At 36.9% G+C, this 8305-nt stretch overlaps 1 pseudogene; it reads left to right on the top strand.

Annotated features, from left to right (window-relative positions):
- Positions 1-1300: 1300 nt before the first annotated feature.
- LOC108314393 lies at positions 1301-7872 on the top strand (annotated as a pseudogene).
- Positions 7873-8305: the final 433 nt, after the last annotated feature.

The raw sequence follows: 8305 nt of genomic DNA, 5'->3' as shown, positions 1-8305 counted from the left end.
TGATACAGTGTCTCTTTTTTTTATATCCCCAGAGTAGGGTTGTGAAGATTAAAGGAGCTGATTGGTATAAAGCCTTGGCATGTATTAAGTTATTCACAGATGTTGGCTACTGTGATTAGATAAATCCTACTTGATTTCACAGTCTAGCTCAAACTTTGAAGAGCAAAATGACTTAATTCAGTTGGGCAATGTCTAAGACTATTGGCTCCTGAGATGAACTGGCTGGATAAAAAACTGAACTCTAATATTTTCTAAGCTGTGGCCAAGAGACAATTCTTCAGCAGTGGTCTGTGACTCAGTTTTCTTATTTGTAAAATAGGGATGATATCAGCATTAATCTCATAGGATTTGTTTTTGTTTTCATTTTTGTTTTGAGACAGGGTCTCACTCTGTCGCCTAGGCTGGAATGCAATGGCATGATCATAGCTCACTGCAGCCTTGACTTCCCAAGCTCAAGCAATCTTCCCATGTTAGCCTTCAAAGTAGTTGGGACCACAGGCATGAACCACCACACCCAGCTAATTTTTGTAGAAACAAGGTCTCACCATGTTGCCCAGGCTGATAACCAACGGGCTTAAGCAGTCCTCCCGCATTGGAATTTTAGGTGTGAGCCAGCTACCCAGCCTTATAGGGTTTTTCTAAAAGAAAAATAAGATTGCCTGTGGGCTGAAATGAGAAAAGTACCTGGCACTGTCCTAAATTTTTACTCCCATTTTTCTGTCTCATGAGACCCAGCTGTATGGCAGTTTCTGGGCTTGTGTTTCTGTGAGATCTATTTATTATTAAACTATGCCTTCCTTTAATCTAAGATGAATTGATTGTTTGCTCTGTAGCAGTGAAAGACATACAAAAAATAATAATTTTTGCTGACTCTGGATTCTGCCCTTAGTTGGAAGTATCAGTATCAAAGTCAGGCCAGGTTTCCATTGATACCTAAGGAAAACATTTGGTGAACATTCATCATTATGTGATAGTATCTTAATATTGCATTTGTTTACTTCAACTTTTTACACACATGTTCCCCAAAATTTTCTAAAATAAGGTCAACAAATTATGACTGTGGCTTAAATATGACCCATTACTCACTATGCAAATAAAGTTTAAAAGGAAAGCAACTGTGCTCATTCATTTACATAGTGTCTACAGGTGCTTTCACCCTATAAAAGTAGAATCAAGTCCTTATGCCTGCAAAGCCCAAAATATTTATCCTGCAAAGCCCAAAATATTTTCTATCTGGTTCTTTATAGAAAACGTTTGCTAACCCCTGTTCTAAAACATTAATTTCTTTCCAAGTGAAGGAATGATGTTTATCCAGCAAAGACTCTCAGATGTGGGTGGTCAGTGACTCACAAATGGCTCTCATTTTCTTGTTGCCTTGATATTTGCTCCTACTGTGAATTTACACACTCATTCTCATATGCTAAGTGTTTTGCTTGCATTTAAACTTGCCCTGAACTACCCAATTAGCTTAAAAAAATAGTCATTAAGTCAATTTTAAAGATTAAAGAAAATCAAGAAAGCCATTTGCCTGGCACCCTCTAGTAAAATAAGTGATTGATTGAAAATGTTTTCCTGATTGCTCTCATGTGCAGAAACAACCTTAGAGGGAGATATACCAGCTATTAGCATTTATACTAAATTTTTTTAATGATCCATAAAGTCAAATGGACAGTAAAGCAAATCAGAATTATTAGGCTGGTATTCATGTCCAAACAAGATTTTTAACCACATCTCTCAATTTTCCCCTACTCAATATTTACTCCCACCATTCTAGACCCTTCCCTGAACATGAGGGCAGTTCATCATTTTTATATCTTCACTAAAATCATTCTTTGCTTGAACTTCTTTTCTTCCTAACACCATTTTTATTCCTAAAACCATTTTTATTCCTAAAACATTCTGTTTATTCTATCTCCACTCAAAAGCCATTCCCTTTATGATATTTTCTACCATTTCAGCCAATATTATTTTTATGATACTTACTTCTGTCTACATTGTGTTGTAGAAACTGATGTACATGTCTCTCTTCAATGATTACATTGCAAATTTGTGAGGGCAAAGGCCATATCTTTTAGACATCAACGGGATTCAAACACTAAAAGTCTAATTCCAGAGCTCATGCTTATAATCCTCCCAACAACCCTGAAGAATGGGAAAGAAATAATGAGAGCCTAATAGTCTCCAGATTAGGGGATAAGAAATACAAGACATAACTAAGAAATAAAAGGCAATCATTTTGGAAAATAATCACTATGTAGCTTCAAAATAAGTAAAAATCTCCATAAAACTATCTAGAAATCATTATGGAGGCTCTAATGGAGACATCTGTTCAGTGTTTAACAACTGTCACATCAATAAATATGATTGTTAGACTCTATTCAGTCTCAGACATCAAAACTTTATGCAAAATAATAATGATTTTCTCTAGGAACATGGGTTTACTTTAGCCAAGTAATTTCAAAAATACAGCTGAAATAAAATAGAGATGTAAAGATTTCTTCCTGAAAAGATCACTAGATATCTGGAGCTCTATTTTTGTTTTCTCACTTCTAGGCAATTTTTTCAACTTAAGTTGAAAAATGACAACACACACATACATATATACATATTTATTGTGGATATATATATATATATGTGTGTGTGTGTGTGTCTCTATGTGTCTGTGCATATATATACATATGTGTATATCCATATAGATTCCATAATACACAGTCACTTAAAATAAATACAGGTACCTGTGAGGGATTTATTCCAGGACCCCTGCAGATATTAAAATCTATGGATGCTCAAATTCCTTACATAAAATAGTGTAGTATTTGTATATAAATTACAGACAATCTTCCATATACTTTAAAAATTCTCTAGATTACTTATAATGCCTAATACAATGTAAATGTTATGTAAATAGTTGTCACACTCTATTGGTTAGAAAATTCCAGGAATTTTAAAAGTGTGGTACGTGTTCAGTACAGTGGTATTTTTTTTTCTGAATATTTTCTATTCATCGTTGTGGAATCCACAGATGAAGAACCCACTGACACAGCAGGACAACTGCACTTTAAACTACTAAATAAAAATGAAAAAGCCAATGTCATGCATAATGCTACCATATCGGGATATACACTGTTAATATTCTGGTATGGATATGCACACAGTTCTGATTCTGTTCCTTTCCAGAGTTTCCTCACAAACCTAGATAAGAGTGAAAGAAGAGAGTCCAGATCATCTAGTGCTCCTAGTAACACCATCCTCCCTCCCCTCCAACACACATTTGCCATTCTACCACAATCTGTCTCACAGACTATCAGAGTTCATGTAGCCATGTCCCACGTCTCTGTTTATGTTAGTTTTTGCAAGAAGCCTTTATCAGCAGAGCCCTTTCCCCATATGGCAATGACGGTCTCAGTCTGACCCACCTCCCACTCTCCTTGACTCCTAAAGCTGTTCTGCTCTTGCTCTGGCCTGTGGAATTCATAGTTCCAATAAATTAACTCATATTTTCTATTTTTTGGAGTTTTTTTTGTTTGTTTGTTTCTAAACATCCCCATAACAATAACAATTTAGCTGTGATTGAATACTAGCTCTTCCCTGAAGATGTTTTTTTTCCTGCTACCCTCTCTAAGCTGTGACTATTTTCTCTCAAACTCTGAGCCTGAAGGTGGAATAGAGTCTCTGTGCTTTTCAATGCTCCTTTCAGGCCATGATTTCTTGAAGCTCCCTAAAAATGCCCTTTTGTAGCTCATGCCATCACACTCTACAACTGCCTCTCTTCCTTGTTCTACTCAGTGGCACCCTCTTGGGTTTCCTCTTCCACATTGTTGAGAGTTATAGCACATGGGCTACTGTTACTCTCTCAACCGCAACTTCTGTTAAAATTTCTGGTGATTTAATAACAGGTACATCCATTTCAGAATCCTGTTGTCTCAGTTCCTTGTCCCTCTGTCCTTTAATAATTTTGTCTCCCATACTGTCTTAGCCACCCACTCTCATGACCATAACCTAGATGTTTTATTGTCAATAACTGCACCGGCTCCATAATCTTAATTTCAAAAATTCCATTTTCAGCTTTCATTTCTTATCTATCCAGCTTCAGTGATCTTTCAACCTAACAGGACCTATTATCTGTTGATCCTACTAACTTTTGCTGTTCCAAGGTTTAACAATATAATTTCTAATTTGCATAAACCCTCAACTATTTTATCAATCTCTGCTTTTTCCTTTCTGTTTCAAACCCTCTTCTCATCCTCAGCTAAAAAACTGATTCTTATTTTACTGAGTAAATAGAACCAGGTAGAAGAGTGCTTCATTAGCATCAATAATCAATGCTCACAATTTGTCAGTAACTGTAACCCATAAACTCTATAATCAGTACTACTACTATTAGGGATTTTTTGTCTGTAGTCCCAACAAAGACCAACTTCTTTGCTTCTGCAAAGGAGTTCATTTCAGAGAATTCTGAAAAAGTGTTGCAGTAGGAAGCACTAGGAATTTGTCTCCCCATCTAGATAACAATAGCACTGGTAGAATCTGTCTGATGTAACTATGTGGAACTCTGGGGTCTATTGAAGGTTTGCAACATCCAGGAGAATGCTTGGATGTCAAATTGCAGTTAATTTCCACCAATTCTAGCCCTCAGCATAGCATCCGTTATCCATTCTCCACCTGCATCCCTGGGGCAGACAGCAATGCATATGTTCCTGGAGCCTGCAGAGAACTATAAGGAGCCAGGGCGGACAAAAAGGACACTGCCCTCTGGATATTTGGGATTGGTCTTCTGAAAGCTGCTTCTGATCAGAGAGTAGCAGACAAGCCATGAACTGCCATTGTTTTTGCATATCTCCCATTGTTGGAAGCCCCTCCACCTCTGGCTGAAGTGACTTTCCAGTGCTTCCCCACCGCTCTTATTTTTTTTTTCTTTTTCCTCTTTTGAGAGCCAGGAATTAAACATTAATATATTCAAAAGCAATTGTATATATGGGAAACATTAAAAAGTGACTGTGTATGTTAAGGGAAAGTCATAGGTTCAGAAAAGACTTGACAAGAATCTGTGATTATACCTCAGGCTGATCCTAGAATGAGAGATAGCTTACAACAATACAAAAAGCGAAACAATAAATAAAAAGAACATCAAAAACTGACAAACTCTGGGGAAGGAAGAAGGGTCAGATTACCAGGGATAACACATTATTACATTCAAATATCCATTTTTTTACAACAACACCACGAAGCACACAAAGGAATAAGAAAGCATGACCTTTCAAAGGAAGGAACTTCAACAGACACTATACCTAAAAAGACTTGATGGCAAATCCATAGACAAAACTTCAAAATGTCTGTCTTAAGGCTGTTTCATGAACTAAAGGAAGACATAAAGTCAAGAAAACTATGGATGAGCAAAAAGTAATTATCAATAAAGAGATAGAAAAACTAAAAAGAAATTCTGAACCTAAAATTCTGGAGCTGAAAAGTACAGTATTTGAAATGGAAAATTTACAATGGGATTCAAAGGCAGATTTGTGTAGAAAAAACGAAGAATAAGCAAACTTGGAGATACAATATAAATTGATTCTGAGAAACAGGAATAAAAATATTGAGTAAATATGAACATAACCTAAATGATATCTGGGAAACCAACAAATTAACGTATACATTGTGGAAGCCCCAGAAGACAGAGAAAGAGAGAGAGAGAGAGAGAAAGAGAGAGTGAGAGAGATGCTTTGAAGAAATAATTGCTGAAAACTTCTCACATGAATGTAAGTATCCAAAAAGCTCAACAAACTTCAAAGAGGATAAAATTAAAGATACTGACACACAGACACATTAAAATCAAACTTATTTTAATGGTATGATAGGAAACATCATGAGTGCTAGTCAGTTTGAAATGAATTTAGTACCTTGTATTTGACACTGCTTGGCACTGAGCTAAATCTAAATTTGTGGCCCCATAAAACAGTCATAATGGGCTGCACCTCTACTATTTTACTGCTACCACTGCTACTTCTACCACCTCCAGCAATACCACCACTGTAAAGACAACTGCTCCTTCTACAACACTAGGATGATATATGACACTCAGTATGAAATCAAACTTTTAAAAGACAAAAACAAAGAGAAAATCAAGTAGCAAGAGAAAAGTGACCTATCATATACCAGGAATCCCCAGTAATATTAACAGCTTATTTCTCATCAGAAATTTTGTAGGACAGAAGGTAGTGGACCAAAATATTTAATGTGATGATAAAATATTTTAAAATTGTTAAGCAGGAATTCTTAATCTGGTAAAAACCGTCCTTCAAAAGTGAGGGAGAAACTTAGAACTTCCCATATAAATAAAATCTGAGAAAATTTGTTTCCACTAGACCTACCTTGCAAGAAATGCTTAAGTGTGTTCTGTAGGGTGAAATGAAGGGACAGTAGACAGTAATTCAAAGTCATATGAAGAAATAAATACCTCAATAAAGGTAAATACATGGACAATTAGAAAAGCTAGCAATATTGTAACAACAGTAATTTTTACTTACAATAGTAAGTAGTAACTTTACCTTTGGTTTTCTTCATGATTTGAGAGACTACTACATTAAAAATAAAGCTATCAATTTAAAAGCTAGAATAATTGTAACTTTGGTTTGTAACACAACATTTTGTTTTCCACATGTTTTAAGAGGCTAATGAATTTAAAAGAATTATTAGTTTATGTTTTGGGGCACCAGATGTATAAAGATGTAATTTTGTCACATCAGCAACCAAAAGGAGTGGCAACGGAGCCATTAAGAGCAAAGCATTTTGTATGTTCCTTAAGTTGGCAAAAACGCAAATGAGAATGTTATAACTTCAGGCTGCTAAATGTAATTCCCATGGCAACCACAAGGAAGGTAGGGATACAATATACACAAAAGGAAATCAGAAAGAATTTCATGTCTAAGTCACAGTCTCCTGAAGAGACCGAACAGCTGAGGAAGCTCTTCATTGGAGGGCTGAGCTTTGAAACAACCGATGAAAGCCTGAGGAGCAATTTTGGGCAATGGGGAATGCTCACGGATTGTGTAGTAATGAGACCCAAACACTACGTGCTCCAAGGGCTTTGGGTTTGTCATATATGCCACTGTGGAGATGGTGGATGCAGCCACGAATACAAGGCCACACAAGGTGAATGGAAGAGTTGTGGAACCAAAGAGAGCTGTCTCAAGAGAAGATTCTCAAAGACCAGGTACCCACTTAACTGTGAAACAGATATTCGTTGGTGACATTAAAGGAGATACTGAATAACATCACCTAAGAAATTATTTTGAACAGTATGGAAAAACTGAAGTGATTGAAATCATGACTGACGGAGGCAGTGGCAAGCAAAGGGGCTTTGCCTTCGTAACCTTTGACGACCATGACTCCGTGGATAAGATTGTCATTCAGAAATACCATACTGTGAATGGCCACAACTGTGAAGTTAGGAAAGCCCTGTCAAAACAAGAGATGGCTAGTGCTTAATCCAGCCAGAGGTCGAAGTGGTTCTGGAAACTTTGGTGGTGGTCATGGAGGTGGTTCAGTGGGAATGACAACTTAGGTCATGGAAGAAACTTCAGTGGTCATGGTTGCTTTGGTGGCAGCCGTGGTGGTGGTGGATATGGTGGCAATGGGGATGGCTATAATGGCTTTGATAATGATGGAAGCAGTTTCGGAGGTGGTGGAAGCTACAATGATTTTGGCAATTACAACAATCAGTTTTCAAATTTTGGACCCATGAAGAGGGGAAACTTTGGAAGCAGAAGCTTTGGCCCCTATGGTGGTGGAGGCCAATACTTTGCCAAACAAGGAAACCAAGGTGGTTATGGTGGTTCCAGTGGCAGCAATAGCTATGGCAGTGGCAGAAGATTTTAATTAGAAAACAGCTTAGTAGGACAGGAGAGCCAGAGAAGTGACAGGGAAGCTATAGGTTACAACAGATTTGTGAACTCAGCCAAGCTCAGTGGGGGCAGGGCCTAGCTGCTACAAATGTTTTTGACAAATACTCATGTGTATGGGCAAAAAACTTAAGTACTGTATTTGTGACTAATTGTATAACAGGTTATTTTAGTTTCTGTTCTGTGGAAAGTGTAAAGCATTCCAACAAAGGGTTTTAATGTAATTTTTTTTGCACCCATGCAGTTGATTGCTAAATGTAATAGTCTGATCGTGATGCTGAATAAATATCTTTTTTTTCTTTTTGATGTGCTGTGTAAAATCTGTCTACTCTGAAGCTGTCTTGGTAAATTGCCCCAACAATGTGAAGTTAGAATTCCTTTAGGGTGATGTTAGATTCTATTTGGAATTT

This window comes from Cebus imitator, unplaced genomic scaffold, assembly GCF_001604975.1.
Source record: "Cebus imitator isolate Cc_AM_T3 unplaced genomic scaffold, Cebus_imitator-1.0 Scaffold152, whole genome shotgun sequence".
NCBI lineage: Eukaryota > Metazoa > Chordata > Mammalia > Primates > Cebidae > Cebus > Cebus imitator.
Note: the sequence above shows the minus strand (reverse complement) of the source record. Positions and strands in the feature narration are given on the sequence as shown.